Source organism: Phyllobates terribilis, unplaced genomic scaffold (assembly GCF_046119375.1).
Source record: "Phyllobates terribilis strain yellow unplaced genomic scaffold, ASM4611937v1 Scaffold_4__5_contigs__length_816908805, whole genome shotgun sequence".
Classification (NCBI taxonomy): domain Eukaryota; kingdom Metazoa; phylum Chordata; class Amphibia; order Anura; family Dendrobatidae; genus Phyllobates; species Phyllobates terribilis.
Window position 1 is genome coordinate 692,422,284 of NW_027362764.1, and position 22,441 is coordinate 692,444,724.

At 52.9% G+C, this 22,441-nt stretch overlaps 5 non-coding genes and 1 pseudogene across 5 annotated transcripts; all 6 read left to right on the plus strand.

Moving 5' to 3' along the window:
* The first annotated feature begins 3,574 nt into the window (after positions 1-3,574).
* Positions 3,575-3,693, plus strand: LOC141266675 (5S ribosomal RNA). The gene has a single exon (XR_012320704.1). It is a non-coding gene; the product is annotated as a 5S ribosomal RNA (ribosomal RNA).
* Positions 3,694-5,371: 1,678 nt separating this feature from the next.
* Positions 5,372-5,490, plus strand: LOC141268229 (5S ribosomal RNA). Its single transcript, XR_012321383.1, has one exon. It is a non-coding gene; the product is annotated as a 5S ribosomal RNA (ribosomal RNA).
* Positions 5,491-7,189: 1,699 nt separating this feature from the next.
* LOC141266974 (5S ribosomal RNA) lies at positions 7,190-7,308 on the plus strand. The gene has a single exon (XR_012320993.1). It is a non-coding gene; the product is annotated as a 5S ribosomal RNA (ribosomal RNA).
* A 1,685-nt stretch (positions 7,309-8,993) lies between these two features.
* LOC141266975 (5S ribosomal RNA) lies at positions 8,994-9,112 on the plus strand. Its single transcript, XR_012320994.1, has one exon. It is a non-coding gene; the product is annotated as a 5S ribosomal RNA (ribosomal RNA).
* Positions 9,113-10,797: 1,685 nt separating this feature from the next.
* On the plus strand, positions 10,798-10,916 carry LOC141266342 (5S ribosomal RNA). Its single transcript, XR_012320382.1, has one exon. It is a non-coding gene; the product is annotated as a 5S ribosomal RNA (ribosomal RNA).
* Positions 10,917-12,622: 1,706 nt separating this feature from the next.
* Positions 12,623-12,741, plus strand: LOC141267607 (5S ribosomal RNA; annotated as a pseudogene).
* The last annotated feature ends 9,700 nt before the right edge of the window (positions 12,742-22,441 follow it).

Below are 22,441 nucleotides of genomic sequence, written 5' to 3' on the forward strand. Positions count from 1 at the left end.
GGTGGCCAGAGGCTTATCCAGTTCATACAGCCACGGCTAAAGTCACTGCAGTAAAAATAGCACATGAACTGGTACCCCGTTATGGTATCCCAGAAGTGATCGAGTCAGATAGAGGTACACATTTTACTGGAGAGATCTTTCAGAATGTAATGAAAATGTTGTGTATAAAAAGTGAACTACACACCCCTTACCACCCACAGAGTTCTGGTAAGGTTGAGAGAATGAATGGAACACTTAAGTTAAAAATACAGAAAGCCATGGCAGAAACACAGAAACCATGGACTGAGTGTCTCCCAATAGCATTGTATTCAGTCAGAAACACCCCCCAGGGAAAGAGCAAACTCACCCCCCATGAAATATTGTTTGGTAGAGTTGCCAATACAGGATTGTATTTCCCACAGACTTTAATGTTAGAAACTGAAAGCTTAACTGCTTATGTACAAAATTTATGTAAGCATGTGTCTAAAATACACTCTTTAGTGTTCTCTTCCATTCCAGATCCTGATTCCATTGAGGGAACGCACAAGCTGCAACCAGGAGACGAAGTTTACGTAAAAAGACATAACAGAAGAACGCTAGAACCCAGATTTGAGGGTCCATATCAGGTGTTATTGACAACTCCAACTGCAGTAAAATTGGAAGGAAAATCAGCATGGGTACATGCAAGCCATTGCAAAAAGAAATAGTGGTGATTGTACTTGTGTTAGCTATAACGATAGATCAGGGAGACCTGTGGGATAAACTAAGTTCCCCAAAACCTGCAGATAATAAATTTATAAAACATCATGAGACATTGGTAAACGGGCTGCTCGATGGCGGACAGAAAATAGCAGACTGTTGGATTTGTACGCATTCTCCAATATCAGCCACGAGCATACCCTTCCTGGCCGTACCCATGACCCCTGAGGAAGTGTTTACATGGACTAATTGCTCAGACAAATTAGCAAATAACCAAACCGTTAATTCTAGATTATGGAACACCACTGTTGCCATCCCAGTTGTGGGGTGGGTGGGATTTCCCTGGTGGCAAGGTAATATGACCGGAAAAATAAACAACTTACAATATTTAGCGTTTAAAGGAGGTGTATGGGTTCCTAGAAATAAGACGGGACTAACAGACTTAGGGTTAATTCCTACAGAAAATATACAACTCAGTTTTAGTAGCACAGTATCTTCTTCTCAACCTTTTAAACCTGATATAGTAGAAAAATACATACACAATAATGGTTGGAAATATTCACAATTATTCCCCGATGGAAACAATGATACATGTTCAAAGATACCAGGTAATATATTATGTAATGAATCAAGTGCATATGACCCAGGTACACCGACTTGTGAAAATCCAGATGCAGGATACTGTAGTCCATTAGGTCAAAAACCCCCTTGGTGTATACTTCAGAATGTATCTAAATTTTTAGATTTGGTACATAGGTTGGTGCTCCAACACTCTGCAATATGGGATCTGCCTGAAGGAACCTTCTGGATTTGTGGAAATGGAGCATACAAATGGCTCCCAGTAGGAATAAAAGGTGCATGTACTCTAGGACGCTTAACACCGGCCACATTTATAGTTCAGAATCAGCAGGTAGATATGCAAGCAGTACCTAAACACACACTATACAAAAGAGCAGCCGACAACTCGCCTAGACCTTCAGGTAGGCCACATGTGGTCCAAATGGGAATTCCTAATAAAATATTCAGCACTTTCTTTGTGTATCCAATGTTGATGCAGATGTGGGATAAATTAGTTCAGGCCACCGACTATCTAGATGATCAGATATGGGATATTATGGATATACTTAATACTAGTATAGCTGTCCAAAATCAACTTATAATTGTTACTAATCAACATACTGTAGTGTTAGACTACCTAACTGCGGCCCAGGGAGGAATGTGTCAAATTATTGGTCCAACCTGTTGTCATTACATAGATCCAAACAGTACAATGAGTATGAGGTTCAAGCTGGCAGATATACAACGATTACGGGATGAATATGACAGACACAATGACCAAAATAAAGATAGCTGGTGGTCAGACACCTTCTCCTTTCTCAACCCAAAGAACTGGTTTAAGGGTATTGGAGGTTGGGTGGCTGGAATTCTGCAAGGTATATTACAGATTGTGCTAATTATAGTAGTCATATATGTAGTGTTTAAAATAGGATTAAAAATTATTTTAATATGCATAAATAAGCTTTGTAACACGGACTCAAGAATATGAAAGAAAAGAACTCCCGGACCAGGTTTTCTACCAAAAGTCCATAAGGAAGAATCAAAGGGGGGACTGAGAGGATGATAGGAGTTATACTTCACCCAAGACTACGATGTAAGACACAGATGAAGTTATTCTTCCCTTATCTGGACATTTGGACTGACGCCCAGAAATTAGATTGTAACTTGTTTTTAGCTGTCTCAGCAACCTTCTACTGTTATCACTTTTCTGTTTATGAAACTTTCTTATCAACATTCCACTGTTATGAATCATCACTTCACTGCTTGTGAAACAAAGGCATTTTACTGCGCATGTGTGACAAAAAAACTAAGATTATTAGTATAAATAAAGGGACAGCACCTATAGAGGCTGACGCGCTCAGGGGCTTCCCAGTACTTGATTATACACTACGTGTCTGTGTATTTCTTGTTACGGGGATACCCCGACTCCAACAAGGACCCTCCATGGCTGAATGATCCTAACACTGGACACCGACCTTACGTAAAGTAGAGGATGGAAGTCCCAAGCCCCCCAAGACCTCTAAGATAAGGATGCAACCCCGCCGCCTCTACCAGGCCTCACACCGAGCTCCTTGCCACGGCTAGGAGTGCTTATTGACCCCGCAGCCGGCCGTATGCAAATGATGGCGTTAAAAGCATCTCGCGCTGTGAAGGGGCCAGGCTTTCAGCAGCTGCCCAGGGGATGGTTTTAGAGGGCGACCGCCTAACGAGGGCCAGCAGAAGTAACGTCTTCTTCTTCAAAGAAGCTTGTGTAACTAACCCAATCAGACAGCTGCCCAGGAGCTAACCTCAGTGCTAGGAAGGAGCGGGAGGGAATTGAGGGGGTGGTTCCTGCTAAGGCCCTGAAATAATAATAAGACAGGCAGGAGAGTCTGACGCATGGTGGCGGAAAAGCTGCAGGTGCAAATAGGGAATGTGGTCTCGTGCGAGCAACTTGTGCATGCTCGCTGTGTGTGAGTGTGCGCTTCCTAGGTACGGCGCGCTGCAGACAGTCAAAAGGGTTGCTCCCTTTCATTAAAAGTTAATCCCCGGCTGCAGGCTATTAGAAAGCAACTAACCGCGCTCTACTCACCCTACCCAGGTCTACCGGTGAGTCTCGCCGCTGCTCCCGGCCTGTGGCATTGGCCGCGACGCTGACGTTCCGTCGACAGCGCGGCAGCCGATCAGTGAGCTCAGCGGCTCTGAGCGGGGCGTTCTGTCTACAAGACCTTTTTAAGGAGCCAGCAAAAAACTGAAGAGAAAGGAAAGCACAAAAGCACCTTATCTTACTAAGCACTGGAAAGGGCAGCCGGCAACTGGACGTCAAAGTAGAAAAGCAGCAAGTGAGAGGCCTGTCTCTGCCTACGGCCACACCACCCTGAACACGCCTGATCTTGTCTGATCTTGGAAGCTAAGCAGGGTTGGGCCTGGTTAGTACTTGGATGGGAGACTGCCTGGGAATACCAGGTGCTGTAGGCTTTTGCTTTTTCTTACTTCCACCAGCAGGGGTCACTCTCCTCTATGCCTTTTTTCCATTCCTTTTTTCACAAGCGCACACATGCTCCTTTCTTCTTTTCATTTGCTTTCTCTCTTGCGCTATTTAATCCTTGCAAAATACCAGCATCCTTCTCATCACCGTGGACCTCCAGCATTGTTGCTTATTTACTTTTAATACTAGGCTTCTTTTCACCAGGACCAGCGACTCCCGCATGACTGGAGGAAACCACCGCTGACCTGGAGGCCAGTTTACAGCACAACCCAAGCAAAACACCTTTGCAGGCCACACTACCCCCCCCCGAAGAGCAGCTCAAATTCACTCGCAACCATCTCACCCTCTTCCTTCATTCACTCCTGGGCGTTTCGCTCCACCCCAAGTTGTGGGTCCAGCTTGCTCTTTCTGTCACATCCCCGCGATGAACGGTTTAGCCTGCAGGAGACCCTGCGCCGAGCCATTTTTAAACAGATCTGATGCGGCAGGTGTTTCGTTGCTCAACAAACAACACCTATAGGGACGGCACAGCCTATGCATCGGTCCTTCGGAGACCGCCCCAGAACGGCCAGAGTTCTCGTCCCCACGCGAGCCTGAGGAAGGCTGGCCGGTCGATGGGCCAAGCAGCGTCTACTGGCCATACCACCTTGGATACGTCCGATCTCGGAAGCAAAGCAGAGATGGGTTCGGAAATACTTGGTTGGGACACCTCCTGAGAACACCAGGTATTGTAGACAATTTTGATGACGTTTTGCCATCTTGCGCAGCTCGGCTAGCATGGAGTGGCGCCTTGCTGGACACCGACCTTATGTAAAGTAGAGGATAGAAGTCCCAAGCCCCCCAAGACCTCTAAGATAACGACGCAACCCCGCCGCCTCTACCAGGCCTCACACCGAGCTCCTTGCCACGGCTAGGAGTGCTTATTGACCCCGCAGCCGGCCGTATGCAAATGATGGCGTTAAAAGCATCTCGCGCTGTGAAGGGGCCAGGCTTTCAGCAGCTGCCCAGGGGATGGTTTTAGAGGGCGACCGCCTAACGAGGGCCAGCAGAAGTAACGTCTTCTTCTTCAAAGAAGCTTGTGTAACTAACCCAATCAGACAGCTGCCCAGGAGCTAACCTCAGTGCTAGGAAGGAGCGGGAGGGAATTGAGGGGGTGGTTCCTGCTAAGGCCCTGAAATAATAATAAGACAGGCAGGAGAGTCTGACGCATGGTGGCGGAAAAGCTGCAGGTGCAAATAGGGAATGTGGTCTCGTGCGAGCAACTTGTGCATGCTCGCTGTGTGTGAGTGTGCGCTTCCTAGGTACGGCGCGCTGCAGACAGTCAAAAGGGTTGCTCCCTTTCATTAAAAGTTAATCCCCGGCTGCAGGCTATTAGAAAGCAAATAACCGCGCTCTACTCACCCTACCCAGGTCTACCGGTGAGTCTCGCCGCTGCTCCCGGCCTGTGGCATTGGCCGCGACGCTGACGTTCCGTCGACAGCGCGGCAGCCGATCAGTGAGCTCAGGGGCTGTGAGCGGGGCGTTCTGTCTACAAGACCTTTTTAAGGAGCCAGCAAAAAATTGAAGAGAAAGGAAAGCACAAAAGCACCTTATCTTACTAAGCACTGGAAAGGGCAGCCGGCAACCGGACGTCAAAGTAGAAAAGCAGCAAGTGAGAGGCCTGTCTCTGCCTACGGCCACACCACCCTGAACACGCCCGATCTCGTTTGATCTTGGAAGCTAAGCAGGGTTGGGCCTGGTTAGTACTTGGATGGGAGACCGCCTGGGAATACCAGGTGCTGTAGGCTTTTGCTTTTTCTTACTTCCACCAGCAAGGGTTACTCTCCTCTATGCCTTTTTTCCATTCCTTTTTTCACAAGCGCACACATGCTCCTTTCTTCTTTTCATTTGCTTTCTCTCTTGCGCTATTTAATCCTTGCAAAATACCAGCATCCTTCTCATCACCGTGGACCTCCAGCATTGTAGCTTATTTACTTTTAATACTAGGCTTCTTTTCACCAGGACCAGCGACTCCCGCATGACTGGAGGAAACCACCGCTGACCTGGAGGCAACCACTGGTAACCCGGAGGCCAGTTTACAGCACAACCCAAGCAAAACACCTTTGCAGGCCACACGACCCCCCCCCGAAGAGCAGCTCAAATTCACTCGCAACCATCTCACCCTCTTCCTTCATTCACTCCTGGGCGTTTCGCTCCACCCCAAGTTGCGGGTCCAGCTTGCTCTTTCTGTCACATCCCCGCGATGAACGGTTTAGCCTGCAGGAGACCCTGCGCCGAGCCATTTTTAAACACATCTGATGCGGCAGGTGTTTCATTGCTCAACAAACAACACCTATAGGGACGGCACAGCCTATGCATCGGTCCTTCGGAGACCGCCCCAGAACGGCCAGAGTTCTCGTCCCCACGCGAGCCTGAGGAAGGCTGGCCGGTCGATGGGCCAAGCAGCGTCTACTGGCCATACCACCTTTGATACGTCCGATCTCGGAAGCAAAGCAGAGATGGGTTCGGAAATACTTGGTTGGGACACCTCCTGAGAACACCAGGTATTGTAGACAATTTTGATGACGTTTTGCCATCTTGCCCAGCTCGGCTAGCATTGAGTGGCGCCTTGCTGGACACCGACCTTACGTAAAGTAGAGGCTGGAAGTCCCAAGCCTCCCAAGACCTCTAAGATAAGGACGCAACCCCGCCGCCTCTACCAGGCCTCACACCGAGCTCCTTGCCACGGCTAGGAGTGCTTATTGACCCCGCAGCCGGCCGTATGCAAATGATGGCGTTAAAAGCATCTCGCGCTGTGAAGGGGCCAGGCTTTCAGCAGTTGCCCAGGGGATGGTTTTAGAGTGCGACCGCCTAACGAGGGCCAGCAAAAGTAGCGTCTTCTTCTTCAAAGAAGTTTGTGTAACTAACCCAATCAGACAGCTGCCCAGGAGCTAACCTCAGTGCTAGGAAGGAGCGGGAGGGAATTGAGGGGGTGGTTCCTGCTAAGGCCCTGAAATAATAATAAGACAGGCAGGAGAGTCTGACGCATGGTGGCGGAAAAGCTGCAGGTGCAAATAGGGAATGTGGTCTCGTGCGAGCAACTTGTGCATGCTCACTGTGTGTGAGTGTGCGCTTCCTAGGTACGGCGCGCTGCAGACAGTCAAAAGGGTTGCTCCCTTTCATTAAAAGTTAATCCCCGGCTGCAGGCTATTAGAAAGCAACTAACCGCGCTCTACTCACCCTACCCAGGTCTACCGGTGAGTCTCGCCGCTGCTCCCGGCCTGTGGCATTGGCCGCGACGCTGACGTTCCGTCGACAGCGCGGCAGCCGATCAGTGAGCTCAGCGGCTCTGAGCGGGGCGTTCTGTCTACAAGACCTTTTTAAGGAGCCAGCAAAAAAGTGAAGAGAAAGGAAAGCACAAAAGCACCTTGTCTTACTAAGCACTGGAAAGGGCAGCCGGCAACCGGACGTCAAAGTGGAAAAGCAGCAAGTGAGAGGCCTGTCTCTGCCTACGGCCACACCACCCTGACCATGCCCGATCTTGTCTGATCTTGGAAGCTAAGCAGTGTTGGGCCTGGTTAGTACTTGGATGGGAGACCGCCTGGGAATACCAGGTGCTGTAGGCTTTTGCTTTTTCTTACTTCCACCAGCAAGGGTCACTCTCCTCTATGCCTTTTTTCCATTCCTTTTTTCACAAGCGCACACATGCTCCTTTCTTCTTTTCATTTGCTTTCTCTCTTGCGCTATTTAATCCTTGCAAAATACCAGCATCCTTCTCATCACCGTGGGCCTCCAGCATTGTTGCTTAGTTACTTTTAATACTAGGCTTCTTTTCACCAGGACCAGCGACTCCCGCATGACTGGAGGCAACCACCGCTGACCTGGAGGCCAGTTTACAGCACAACCCAAGCAAAACACCTTTGCAGGCCACACGACCCCCCCGAAGAGCAGCTCAAATTCACTCGCAACCATCTCACCCTCTTCCTTCATTCACTCCTGGGCGTTTCGCTCCACCCCAAGTTGTCGGTCCAGCTTGCTCTTTCTGTCACATCCCCGCGATGAACGGTTTAGCCTGCAGGAGACCCTGCGCCGAGCCATTTTTAAACACATCTGATGCGGCAGGTGTTTCATTGCTCAACAAACAACACCTATAGGGACGGCACAGCCTATGCATCGGTCCTTCGGAGACCGCCCCAGAACGGCCAGAGTTCTCGTCCCCACGTGAGCCTGAGGAAGGATGGCCGGGCGATGGGCCAAGCAGCGTCTACTGACCATACCACCTTGGATACGTCCGATCTCGGAAGCAAAGCAGAGATGGGTTCGGAAATACTTGGTTGGGACACCTCCTGAGAACACCAGGTATTGTAGACAATTTTGATGACATTTTGCCATCTTGCCCAGCTCGGCTAGCATGGAGTGGCGCCTTGCTGGACACCGACCTTACGTAAAGTAGAGGCTGGAAGTCCCAAGCCTCCCAAGCCCCCCAAGACCTCTAAGATAAGGACGCAACCCCGCCGCCTCTACCAGGCCTCACACCGAGCTCCTTGCCACGGCTAGGAGTGCTTATTGACCCCGCAGCCGGCCGTATGCAAATGATGGCGTTAAAAGCATCTCGCGCTGTGAAGGGGCCAGGCTTTCAGCAGCTGCCCAGGGGATGGTTTTAGAGGGCGACCGCCTAACGAGGGCCAGCAGAAGTAACGTCTTCTTCTTCAAAGAAGCTTGTGTAACTAACCCAATCAGACAGCTGCCCAGGAGCTAACCTCAGTGCTAGGAAGGAGCGGGAGGGAATTGAGGGGGTGGTTCCTGCTAAGGCCCTGAAATAATAATAAGAAAGGCAGGAGAGTCTGACGCATGGTGGCGGAAAAGCTGCAGGTGCAAATAGGGAATGTGGTCTCGTGCGAGCAACTTGTGCATGCTCGCTGTGTGTGAGTGTGCGCTTCCTAGGTACGGCGCGCTGCAGACAGTCAAAAGGGTTGCTCCCTTTCATTAAAAGTTAATCCCCGGCTGCAGGCTATTAGAAAGCAACTAACCGCGCTCTACTCACCCTACCCAGGTCTACCGGTGAGTCTCACCGCTGCTCCCGGCCTGTGGCATTGGCCGCGACGCTGACGTTCCGTCGACAGCGCGGCAGCCGATCAGTGAGCTCAGCGGCTCTGAGCGGGGCGTTCTGTCTACAAGACCTTTTTAAGGAGCCAGCAAAAAAGTGAAGAGAAAAGAAAGCACAAAAGCACCTTGTCTTACTAAGCACTGGAAAGGGCAGCCGGCAACCGGACGTCAAAGTGGAAAAGCAGCAAGTGAGAGGCCTGTCTCTGCCTACGGCCACACCACCCTGACCATGCCCGATCTTGTCTGATCTTGGAAGCTAAGCAGTGTTGGGCCTGGTTAGTACTTGGATGGGAGACCGCCTGGGAATACCAGGTGCTGTAGGCTTTTGCTTTTTCTTACTTCCACCAGCAAGGGTCACTCTCCTCTATGCCTTTTTTCCATTCCTTTTTTCACAAGCGCACACATGCTCCTTTCTTCTTTTCATTTGCTTTCTCTCTTGCGCTATTTAATCCTTGCAAAATACCAGCATCCTTCTCATCACCGTGGGCCTCCAGCATTGTTGCTTAGTTACTTTTAATACTAGGCTTCTTTTCACCAGGACCAGCGACTCCCGCATGACTGGAGGCAACCACCGCTGACCTGGAGGCCAGTTTACAGCACAACCCAAGCAAAACACCTTTGCAGGCCACACGACCCCCCCGAAGAGCAGCTCAAATTCACTCGCAACCATCTCACCCTCTTCCTTCATTCACTCCTGGGTGTTTCGCTCCACCCCAAGTTGCGGGTCCAGCTTGCTCTTTCTGTCACATCCCAGCGATGAACGGTTTAGCCTGCAGGAGACCCTGCGCCGAGCCATTTTTAAACACATCTGATGTGGCAGGTGTTTCATTGCTCATCAAACAACACCTATAGGGACGGCACAGCCTATGCATCGGTCCTTCGGAGACCGCCCCAGAACGGCCAGAGTTCTCGTCCCCACGCGAGCCTGAGGAAGGCTGGCCGGGCGATGGGCCAAGCAGCGTCTACTGGCCATACCACCTTGGATACGTCCGATCTCGGAAGCAAAGCAGAGATGGGTTCGGAAATACTTGGTTGGGACACCTCCTGAGAACACCAGGTATTGTAGACAATTTTGATGACGTTTTGCCATCTTGCCCAGCTCGGCTAGCATTGAGTGGCGCCTTGCTGGACACCGACCTTACGTAAAGTAGAGGTTGGAAGTCCCAAGCCTCCCAAGCCCCCCAAGACCTCTAAGATAAGAACGCAACCCCGCCGCCTCTACCAGGCCTCACACCGAGCTCCTTGCCACGGCTAGGAGTGCTTATTGACCCCGCAGCCGGCCGTATGCAAATGATGGCGTTAAAAGCATCTCGCGCTGTGAAGGGGCCAGGCTTTCAGCAGCTGCCCAGTGGATGGTTTTAGAGGGCGACCGCCTAACGAGGGCCAGCAGAAGTAACGTCTTCTTCTTCAAAGAAGCTTGTGTAACTAACCCAATCAGACAGCTGCCCAGGAGCTAACCTCAGTGCTAGGAAGGAGCGGGAGGGAATTGAGGGGGTGGTTCCTGCTAAGGCCCTGAAATAATAATAAGACAGGCAGGAGAGTCTGACGCATGGTGGCGGAAAAGCTGCAGGTGCAAATAGGGAATGTGGTCTCGTGCGAGCAACTTGTGCATGCTCGCTGTGTGTGAGTGTGCGCTTCCTAGGTACGGCGCGCTGCAGACAGTCAAAAGGGTTGCTCCCTTTCATTAAAAGTTAATCCCCGGCTGCAGGCTATTAGAAAGCAACTAACCGCGCTCTACTCACCCTACCCAGGTCTACCGGTGAGTCTCGCCGCTGCTCCCGGCCTGTGGCATTGGCCGCGACGCTGACGTTCCGTCGACAGCGCGGCAGCCGATCAGTGAGCTCAGCGGCTCTGAGCGGGGCGTTCTGTCTACAAGACCTTTTTATGGAGCCAGGAAAAAAGTGAAGAGAAAGGAAAGCACAAAAGCACCTTGTCTCACTAAGCACTGGAAAGGGCAGCCGGCAACCGGACGTCAAAGTGGAAAAGCAGCAAGTGAGAGACCTGTCTCTGCCTACAGCCACACCACCCTGAACACACCCGATCTCGTCTGATCTTGGAATCTAAGCAGGGTTGGGCCTGGTTAGTACTTGGATGGGAGACTGCCTGGGAATACCAGGTGCTGTAGGCTTTTGCTTTTTCTTACTTCCACCAGCAGGGATCACTCTCCTCTATGCCTTTTTTCCATTCCTTTTTTCACAAGCGCACACATGCTCCTTTCTTCTTTTCATTTGCTTTCTCTCTTGCGCTATTTAATCCTTGCAAAATACCAGCATCCTTCTCATCACCGTGGACCTCCAGCATTGTTGCTTATTTACTTTTAATACTAGGCTTGTTTTCACCAGGACCAGCGACTCCCGCATGACTGGAGGCAACCACCGCTGACCTGGAGGCAACCACTGGTAACCTGGAGGCCAGTTTACAGCACAACCCAAGCAAAACACCTTTGCAGGCCACACGACCCCCCCGAAGAGCAGCTCAAATTCACTCGCAACCATCTCACCCTCTTCCTTCATTCACTCCTGGGCGTTTCGCTCCACCCCTAGTTGCGGGTCCAGCTTGCTCTTTCTGTCACATCCCCGCGATGAACGGTTTAGCCTGCAGGAGACCCTGCGCCGAGCCATTTTTAAACACATCTGATGCGGCAGGTGTTTCATTGCTCAACAAACAACACCTATAGGGACGGCACAGCCTATGCATCGGTCCTTCGGAGACCGCCCCAGAACGGCCAGAGTTCTCGTCCCCACGCGAGCCTGAGGAAGGCTGGCCGGGCGATGGGCCAAGCAGCGTCTACTGACCATACCACCTTGGATACGTCTGATCTCGGAAGCAAAGCAGAGATGGGTTCGGAAATACTTGGTTGGGACACCTCCTGAGAACACCAGGTATTGTAGACAATTTTGATGACGTTTTGCCATCTAGCCCAGCTCGGCTAGCATGGAGTGGCGCCTTGCTGGACACCGACCTTACGTAAAGTAGAGGCTGGAAGTCCCAAGCCTCCCAAGCCCCCCAAGACCTCTAAGATAAGGACGCAACCCTGCCGCCTCTACCAGGCCTCACACCGAGCTCCTTGCCACGGCTAGGAGTGCTTATTGACCCCGCAGCCGGCCGTATGCAAATGATGGCGTTAAAAGCATCTCGCGCTGTGAAGGGGCCAGGCTTTCAGCAGCTGCCCAGGGGATGGTTTTAAAGGGCGACCGCCTAACGAGGGCCAGCAGAAGTAACGTCTTCTTCTTCAAAGAAGCTTGTGTAACTAACCCAATCAGACAGCTGCCCAGGAGCTAACCTCAGTGCTAGGAAGGAGCGGGAGGGAATTGAGGGGGTGGTTCCTGCTAAGGCCCTGAAATAATAATAAGACAGGCAGTAGAGTCTGACGCATGGTGGCGGAAAAGCTGCAGGTGCAAATAGGGAATGTGGTCTCGTGCGAGCAACTTGTGCATGCTCGCTGTGTGTGAGTGTGCGCATCCTAGGTACGGCGCGCTGCAGACAGTCAAAAGGGTTGCTCCCTTTCATTAAAAGTTAATCCCCGGCTGCAGGCTATTAGAAAGCAACTAACCGCGCTCTACTCACCCTACCCAGGTCTACCGGTGAGTCTCGCCGCTGCTCCCGGCCTGTGGCATTGGCCGCGACGCTGACGTTCCGTCGACAGCGCGGCAGCCGATCAGTGAGCTCAGCGGCTCTGAGCGGGGCGTTCTGTCTACAAGACCTTTTTAAGGAGCCAGCAAAAAAGTGAAGAGAAAGGAAAGCACAAAAGCACCTTGTCTCACTAAGCACTGGAAAGGGCAGCCGGCAACCGGACGTCAAAGTAGAAAAGCAGCAAGTGAGAGACCAGTCTCTGCTTATGGCCACACCACCCTGAACACGCCCGATCTCGTCTCATCTTGGAAGCTAAGCAGGGTCAGGCCTGGTTAGTACTTGGATGGGAGACCGCCTGGGAATACCAGGTGCTGTAGGCTTTTGCTTTGTCTTACTTCCACAAGCAGGGGTCACTCTCCTCTATGCCTTTTTTCCATTCCTTTTTTCACAAGCGCACACATGCTCCTTTCTTCTTTTCATTTGCTTTCTCTCTTGCGCTATTTAATCCTTGCAAAATACCAGCATCCTTCTCATCACCGTGGACCTCCAGCATTGTTGCTTATTTACTTTTAATACTAGGCTTCTTTTCACCAGGACCAGCGACTCCCGGCTGACTGGAGGCAACCACCGCTGACCTGGAGGCAACCACCGGTAACCTGGAGGCCAGTTTACAGCACAACCCAAGCAAAACACCTTTGCAGGCCACACGACCCCCCCGAAGAGCAGCTCAAATTCACTCGCAACCATCTCACCCTCTTCCTTCATTCACTCCTGGGCGTTTCGCTCCACCCCTAGTTGCGGGTCCAGCTTGCTCTTTCTGTCACATCCCCGCGATGAACGGTTTAGCCTGCAGGAGACCCTGCGCCGAGCCATTTTTAAACACATCTGATGCGGCAGGTGTTTCATTGCTCAACAAACAACACCTATAGGTGACGGCACAGCCTATGCATTGGTCCTTCGGAGACCGCCCCAGAACGGCCAGAGTTCTCGTCCCCACGCGAGCCTGAGGAAGGCTGGCCGGGCGATGGGCCAAGCAGCGTCTACTGGCCATACCACCTTGGATACGTCCGATCTCGGAAGCAAAGCAGAGATGGGTTCGGAAATACTTGGTTGGGACACCTCCTGAGAACACCAGGTATTGTAGACAATTTTGATGACGTTTTGCCATCTTGCCCAGCTCGGCTAGCATGGAGTGGCGCCTTGCTGGACACCGACCTTACGTAAAGTAGAGGCTGGAAGTCCCAAGCCTCCCAAGCCCCCAAGACCTCTAAGATAAGGACGCAACCCCGCCACCTCTACCAGGCCTCACACCGAGGTCCTTGCCACGGCTAGGAGTGCTTATTGACCCCGCAGCCGGCCGTATGCAAACGATGGCGTTAAAAGCATCTCGCGCTGTGAAGGGGCCAGGCTTTCAGCAGCTGCCCAGGGGATGGTTTTAGAGGGCGACCGCCTAACGAGGGCCAGCAGAAGTAACGTCTTCTTCTTCAAAGAAGCTTGTGTAACTAACCCAATCAGACAGCTGCCCAGGAGCTAACCTCAGTGCTAGGAAGGAGCGGGAGGTATTTGAGGGGGTGGTTCCTGTTAAGGCCCTGAAATAATAATAAGACAGGCAGGAGAGTCTGACGCATGGTGGCGGAAAAGCTGCAGGTGCAAATAGGGAATGTGGTCTCGTGCGAGCAACTTGTGCATGCTCGCTGTGTGTGAGTGTGCGCTTCCTAGGTACGGCGCGCTGCAGACAGTCAAAAGGGTTGCTCCCTTTCATTAAAAGTTAATCCCCGGCTGCAGGCTATTAGAAAGCAACTAACCGCGCTCTACTCACCCTACCCAGGTCTACCGGTGAGTCTCGCCGCTGCTCCCGGCCTGTGGCATTGGCCGCGACGCTGACGTTCCGTCGACAGCGCGGCAGCCGATCAGTGAGCTCAGCGGCTGTGAGCGGGGCGTTCTGTCTACAAGACCTTTTTAAGGAGCCAGCAAAAAAGTGAAGAGAAAGGAAAGCACAAAAGCACCTTGTCTTACTAAGCACTGGAAAGGGCAGACGGCAACCGGACGTCAAAGTAGAAAAGCAGCAAGTGAGAGGCCTGTCTCTGCCTACTGCCACACCACCCTGAACACGTCCGATCTCGTCTGATCTCGGAAGCTAAGTGTGACACCCCAGGGGTCTGGTTGCCACAGTGATAGAGATATTACGTCTGAGAGCAGGTGGGAGGTCTCTTGGTCAGGAATCCTATGCATGCCACACCTCCTGCACAGTCCTGGGAGGGGAAGAACTTCCCCTATATAAAACTGGGGCTGAGGCAGGGTTAGTGAGTAGAGAAGAAGTAGAGACAGAGAAAAGAAGCAAATATAGGAACAGAACATCAGGAGCTCTGTGGGAGCAGTGTTACAAGGAGTCAGGGGCTGGCAGCTGCAGAGCTCGCCCTGACTGAGAAGATTTCTTATCGGACCCGGAGTCCGAGGCTGTGGGGACTAACTCCTACCCAGCAGCAGAATCCGTCAGGCAGGGGATTCCAGGTCCTCTGGCCAAGAAACCCGAAGGCACGGTCACACGCATGGGACCAGCACCGCCGTCGTGGAGCGGAAGCTACTAGAAGGCCCCGAGTCACCGGCCATACGGGTGAGCACCACACGGTACACTGAGGGACGTGGGCTACTTATACCAGCCTCTAGCAAGGTAGCCAGAAGAGTACAGTTAGTTTGGGAGGCCTACAACTCCGCCTGGCCAGGGGAGATCCCATCTGCTCAAGGACTGACCAGGCCCCAATCGCTAGCCAGTACTCCGGGAGGGTCTATCTTTGTCACCAGTAAAGACCCTGAACTACACCGTACCGTCTCCGAGTGGTTCCTGCTACCCCCATCATCCACGTCGGCTGCCCTGAGGCCATACCCCTCCCGTTGGGGGTTATACTATCACGCTGCACAATCCTACCACCGGCCTCAGCGGTCTGCCCTGCAGCAGCAGCTTCTTAGCTGTACTCAACGGGTGGCGTAGTCGTCCAACATCTACCGCTGATACATCGCCGCTCAGTTTGACTCCCTGGGCACGGACCGGGTCACCGCCACGAGACTACAACCCTCAACAGATCCGGCTCCGGGTAAGCTCCCGCGTGTGCAACGCAGCGCGACACAGGCCCAGGGGCGCGTCAACTTTTGGCGTAGTCGGCAGGATATCGTGCCCGCAACCACCGGGTACTGCGTGCCTGAAAAAGACTGTTCAAACTTACCTGTGGTGAAGATTCCCGCCATCCGGCGCCATCTTCAGCCTTCTTCCCGCCATCGGTGAAGATTCCCGCCATCCGGCGCCATTTTCAGCCTTCTTCCCGCCTTCCGTGGAGTTTTCCCGCCGTTGGACGCCATCTTGAAGACGTCGCGCGGGAAGAAGAGGGGCGTGGACTCCGAAAGCGCGCGAGAACTGAAGCCCCGCCTCACGTCCGGACGTCGCGTAAGGTCCTGGAAGGAGCCCAGCAGACGCCGACGTCACAGGAGCGCGACGGAAGGTCCTCAACCCTGACGATCTACTGCGGAGCCGCGGCCTACGGAAGAGGATCATCGCAAGGTAGGCCACGGTCCACTAGGGGGGAGGAGGATGTCGGATACGGAGGAGAGCTTCACTGCCTCAACCCCCGCCAGCGCCACCGCTGCTGCAGTCATGCCTTTCACCATGCCCTATATCCCGGGAGCGGCCTGGCTACCCCAGTACTCAGGGGAGTCACATACCCTGCATGACTTTAGAGAAAAGCTGGATAGCCTCTTCCAGGTGTACCCCCTCACAGAAGAGCAAAAAGTGAGCATCCTGGAGGCCCAGTTAACTGGGGCAGCCCGAAGGGAGGTAAAGTCCTGGCCACCTGGGGGGAGGACTGTCGCAGGGATACTTACCCGGCTGAGGGACACCTTTGATACCCGCACCTCAGCCGAGATCAAGCTTAGATTCTACGGGTGCAAGCAGCGAACACACGAGAGTATAAGGGACTATGCCCTGAACCTACAAGAGGCCCTGAGAGCCATTAAGCAGACCGACCCTGACGGCGTGGGAGACGAGGACAGGCTGTTGACTGAACAATTTATAGAGGGTTTATATTGTAATGCCCACCGAACCCAGTTGCGGGCAATGGCCTTACAGGACCCTCATCTGGGATTTGCACAGTTCAAGGACAGAGCCATCCGGGTGCTCCGAGAACCGGCACCAGGTGGCGTTGTGACCCACAGACGCCCCACTACCACTTACCACCAGGAGGCGGCACCCTTGTCGGCAGGGCCTGTGGGAGCTGATGCGCAGGCTTTGAACAATGACCCGGCTCCAGACCTGCACCATCAGGTCCAAGAGCTAGCTAAAAGCGTTGCTGCGCTAACCCGAACTGTGCAGTCTTTACAGGTTTCCACTCCAGGGAAGATCCAGCTGGCATCCGGACCGGAGGACATCCCGTGGCGTCGACCAAGGAGGACCCCACCGGCCAGAGGAAGACCCAGCGACCGATACAACGAGGACGGACGACCCATCTGCCGCCGCTGCAATCAACCCGGACATATGGCAAGGTACTGTCCTTTAAACTGGCACAACCTGGGGTAGAGGGCCAACCCCCAGGAAAAAGATCACCAGGCCCATCGAACTGGCGCGACAAATATGTGGGAGGAAGTCCAGTCTTACCCGTGGTACTGGATGGCATTCCTATGAGTGCCCTACTGGACACCGGGTCACAGGTCACCACCATCCCGTACGTGCTCTTCAAGCAGTACTGGAATGACTCGGATATCACCCGCTACCCTGACGACGACTTGAGTATCATCGCCAGCAATGGTCAGCCCGTGCCACAGATTGGATTTAAAGAGGTGACCATTAAAATCGGTAGAGTCGAACTGGCAGCACAGGGACTGATCATTGTAGACATTGACAAACACGAGAGTCACCCAAAGATAACTCTAGGAACTAATGTAATTGAAAATTGTCTTGCAGAGGTGATTTTCCTTTTACAGCAGGTTGCCAAGAACGCCAGCTCCGGCGAGCAGCGAGTGCTCCAAAAAGAGATCCGGGCACTGATGCGACGGCAACAGGTGGAACTCTCCGGCGGTGAGATTGGTAGCGTGAGAATGTGTGACCCTTTCCCTATTGCCATGCCCCCAAAAAGTGAAATGATGATTTGGTGCCGGGCAGCTATTGGTCTGAGAGGTAGAGATTACCAGGCAATGGTAGAACCAGTTTACTCAGACAGTAGGCCCACCATCTTGACAGCACGGGGGGTGGTTAATGTACGCCATGGGAGGGTGCCCGTTCACATAATCAATATCGGGAAGAGGGAAGTGTACCTGCCCCGGTATGCCACGCTAGCCAAATTATATACCATTAACCAAAATGCTATACAATCTGTGGAACCCTTGCCTCCATCTCACCCGGAGGAAGGTAACGGCTCTAAGAAAACAATGGAGGACTGGTGTCAGCAACTACATTTGGGTACTGACTCCACTCCCTCACACCAGAAACAGGGAGTCTATCGGGTGGTTCAAGAGTACGAGAGAGTGTTTAGTAAACACCCGTTAGACTTCGGGCGAGTCAAGGGGGTAGAACACCACATCCCCACGGGAGACCATGCTCCCATAAAAGAGAGGTATCGACCCGTACCCCCTGCACACTACCAACACGCCAAGGGGATGCTTAGAGACATGAAGGAGGCTGGGGTGATCAGGGATAGCTGTAGCCCCTGGGCAGCTCCACTAGTCTTAGTCAAAAAGAAAGACAACACCATGAGGATGTGTGTAGATTACCGGAAAATCAACCGTATCACACACAAGGATGCGTACCCCTTACCAAGGATAGAGGAGTCTTTGGCTGCTTTAAGATCTGCTAACTTCTTCTCTACCTTGGATCTCACTAGTGGGTACTGGCAGGTTCCTGTAGCAGAGGCGGACCGGGAGAAGACCGCATTCACCACCCCGATGGGACTTAGCGAGTTTACCTGTATGCCGTTCGGACTCTGCAACGCACCGGGAACCTTCCAACGATTAATGGAGTGCTGTCTGGGCCACAGAAACTTCGAGACGGTCCTGTTGTACCTGGACGATGTCATCGTATATTCTAAGACTTATGAGGACCACCTGAAACACCTGGCGGAAGTGTTCGAAGCTCTGGCAAGCTACGGCCTAAAGGTGAAACCCTCCAAGTGTCACCTCCTGAAACCAAAGGTGCAGTACCTGGGACACGTGGTGAGCGCTGACGGAGTGGCTCCCGACCCTGATAAGATCACCGCAATTAAGGAATGGCCAAGTCCCTCCAGTGTAAAGGAAGTGCGGCAGTTCCTCGGGTTGGTAGGCTATTACCGCAGGTTCATCCCCGGTTTCACCAAAAAGGCAGCTCCTATGCAGGACCTCCTGACAGGCCAGTCCCGGAAGGCCAAGAACCAGAAGCCGCCCTTCAGATGGGAGAAGTTGGAAGAAGAGTCCTTCCGCCAGCTGAAGATGGCCCTCACGGGGGATGAAATCCTGGCGTACCCGGATTACAGCCAGCCCTTTATCCTCTACACCGACGCAAGTAACATCGGGCTAGGAGCCGTGCTGTCCCAGATCCAGCAGGGGAAAGAGCGAGTAATCGCTTACGCCAGCCGAAAACTGCGACCCACCGAAAGAAACCCTGAGAATTACAGCTCATTTAAGCTAGAGTTCCTGGCAGTGGTGTGGGCAGTCACCGAACGCTTTAAGCACTACCTCGCTTCTTCCCGGTTCGTCGTGTACACGGATAACAACCCGTTGACACACCTGGACACGGCAAGACTCGGTGCCCTAGAGCAGAGATGGATGGCCCGTCTGTCCAACTACGAGTTCACAATCAAATACCGGGCAGGACGCTCCAATACCAACGCGGACGCCCTGTCCAGGATGCCAAACCTACCGGACGTAGGAGAAGATCCAGAGGGACTGGAAGAAGTCGAACTCCCCGCGTTCCACCGTCATGGGACTATCCAGTATTCCCATCGGGTAAGGAGTAAGCAAGCCGCTACGTTTAACCCCTTGCCTCACTACAACTGGGAGGAAACGCAAGACAGTGACCCTGCAGTCCGACTGGTGAAGGAGATGCTAACTCGGCCAGAGGCTCGCCTTGACCCAGACGCTCCGGAGGAAGCCAAACAACTGTGGGCTGAGAAGAGTCGACTGTTCCTTTACAAGGGGAAGTTGTGCCGCAGAATGGTTAACTCCCGGACGCATGAACTAATCTGGCAAGTAGTGGTGCCACGAAGAGACGCAGCCATGGTGATGGAGGCATACCACGACGGGGCTGGACACTTCGGATGGAAGAAGTTGGAGTTCCTGCTGCGCGGGCGGTTCCACTGGGTAGGCATGAGGGGAACTATCGAGAGGTGGTGCAGAGACTGTGGCCCGTGCAACCTAAGAAGGAAGGACCGTGCCAGCCAGAAGACTCCCCTGCAGTCCATCGTCACCCGGCAGCCGTTGGAACTGGTAGCCTTGGATCATGTAAAACTGACCCCAAGCAGAAGTGGCTACGTCTACGCGTTAACCATCGTGGATCATTACTCCCGGTTCTTGGTTGTCGTCCCCGTCAAGGACTTAACGGCTCAAACAGCAGCTAGAGCAGCACTTCTGCCGTCCACACGGGTACCCGGACCAAGTGCTGACGGACCAGGGACCTGGCTTTGAAGCGGAGGTCTTCCAGGAATTCTGCAATCTGTATGGCTGCCGGAAGATAAGGAAGACACCCTATCATCCGCAAACTAATGGACTTTGTGAGAAAATGAACCAGGTGGTAATGGATCTTCTGAAAACGTTGCCCCTGGAAGAACGCAGTCTGTGGCCTGAGAAGCTGCCCGATCTGGTGGACCTATACAACCACATCCCGGTAGGTTCCACCAACTGTACCCCGGCTTACCTAATGAGGGCGAGACCTAGTAAGTTACCTGTTGACCTGGAAATGGGAGTCCTGACACCCGAGGACACTTCACCAGAAGCAGACTGGGACACAGAGAGGCAGCAGCAGTACCGGAAAGTACAGGAGAGCGTGGAGCGAAGTCTCTGTCAGGCTAGGGAGAGACAAGAGAAAACTTACAACCAGTATGCTCTCGCTGTTCCCCTGGTGCCCGGAGAGCAGGTCTTGAAGAGGAAAAGACGGCTCCACAAGTTGGACGACCAGTGGGAGAAGGACCCGTACACCGTACTGCCCTCAAGCCACGAGAACCCGAAGGTCTGTACCATCAGTAAAGACGGAGGGGAGACCACAGCCATTGTATCCCGTGATCACCTGAAGAAGTGTCCTGAACAGCTACGGAACCCTGAAGAGGAACAAGAAGACCATCGACCCGTAGAGGAAAGGGAAGATATGGTTAGTACTGTGCTCGGAGACTTCCCTCGGTCTTGGACTCAAGTCAATGGTGCAGTTGTGGTACCCGTACTCACCTTCCTCCAACCAGCATCCCAAGCACCTACGGAGCAACAGGTAGAGCTGGAAGAACAGCCGGTCCAGGAGGCAGAAGACCCCACACCAGCAGATCAGGAGGATCAACCCTCTGCTTGCAGTGAGCCTGCCATATCCCTAGTGAGCCAAAGAGCCCGTAAACAGCTGCCCAGTTTACCCTTGACAGCTCCTACACCCTGTAGTTCAGGGCCAGACAGTCAGCTCCGTAGGTCCACTAGGGCCACTAGAGGCCAGTTACCCGCACGTTGGAGGATTTGAAGTGTTTAAATTGTTTTATTTGTGGTCACCTGTCTGTTACTTGTAAATAATTATGTGTTTCTAGTTATTTTTAGGAGTCCTTGGTGGATTTACCGGGAATCCTGTGTACATAGTTGGAGCGTAACCCAGGACGGACTAAAGACTGTTAAGGACTCGGGGCAGGACAGACCCCTACCTGGTTACGTCTCCCTGTTTTGGTGAAATGGACACCTTGCTTTCTTCAAAGACTGCACCCGGTTACGGACATGCCGTGACCACCTTTATGTGTTTCTTTATTGTATTGTTATTGTTATATCTTGTTATGTTTTTCTAAAATATGTTTAGTCCCGGAGTACTAAATTTCACTAGGGGGGAATGTGACACCCCAGGGGTCTGGTTGCCACAGTGATAGAGATATTACGTCTGAGAGCAGGTGGGAGGTCTCTTGGTCAGGAATCCTATGCATGCCACACCTCCTGCACAGTCCTGGGAGGGGAAGAACTTCCCCTATATAAAACTGGGGCTGAGGCAGGGTTAGTGAGTAGAGAAGAAGTAGAGACAGAGAAAAGAAGCAAATATAGGAACAGAACATCAGGAGCTCTGTGGGAGCAGTGTTACAAGGAGTCAGGGGCTGGCAGCTGCAGAGCTCGCCCTGACTGAGAAGATTTCTTACCGGACCCGGAGTCCGAGGCTGTGGGGACTAACTCCTACCCAGCAGCAGAATCCGTCAGGCAGGGGATTCCAGGTCCTCTGGCCAAGAAACCCGAAGGCACGGTCACACGCATGGGACCAGCACCGCCGTCGTGGAGCGGAAGCTACTAGAAGGCCCCGAGTCACCGGCCATACGGGTGAGCACCACACGGTACACTGAGGGACGTGGGCTACTTATACCAACCTCTAGCAAGGTAGCCAGAAGAGTACAGTTAGTTTGGGAGGCCTACAACTCCGCCTGGCCAGGGGAGATCCCATCTGCTCAAGGACTGACCAGGCCCCAATCGCTAGCCAGTACTCCGGGAGGGTCTATCTTTGTCACCAGTAAAGACCCTGAACTACACCGTACCGTCTCCGAGTGGTTCCTGCTACCCCCATCATCCACGTCGGCTGCCCTGAGGCTATACCCCTCCCGTTGGGGGTTATACTATCACGCTGCACAATCCTACCACCGGCCTCAGCGGTCTGCCCTGCAGCAGCAGCTTCTTAGCTGTACTCAACGGGTGGCGTAGTCGTCCAACATCTACCGCTGATACATCGCCGCTCAGTTTGACTCCCTGGGCACGGACCGGGTCACCGCCACGAGACTACAACCCTCAACAGATCCGGCTCTGGGTAAGCTCCCGCGTGCGCAATGCAGCGCGACACAGGCCCAGGGGCGCGTCACTAAGCAGGGTCAGGCCTGGTTAGTACTTGGATGGGAGACCGCCTGGGAATACCAG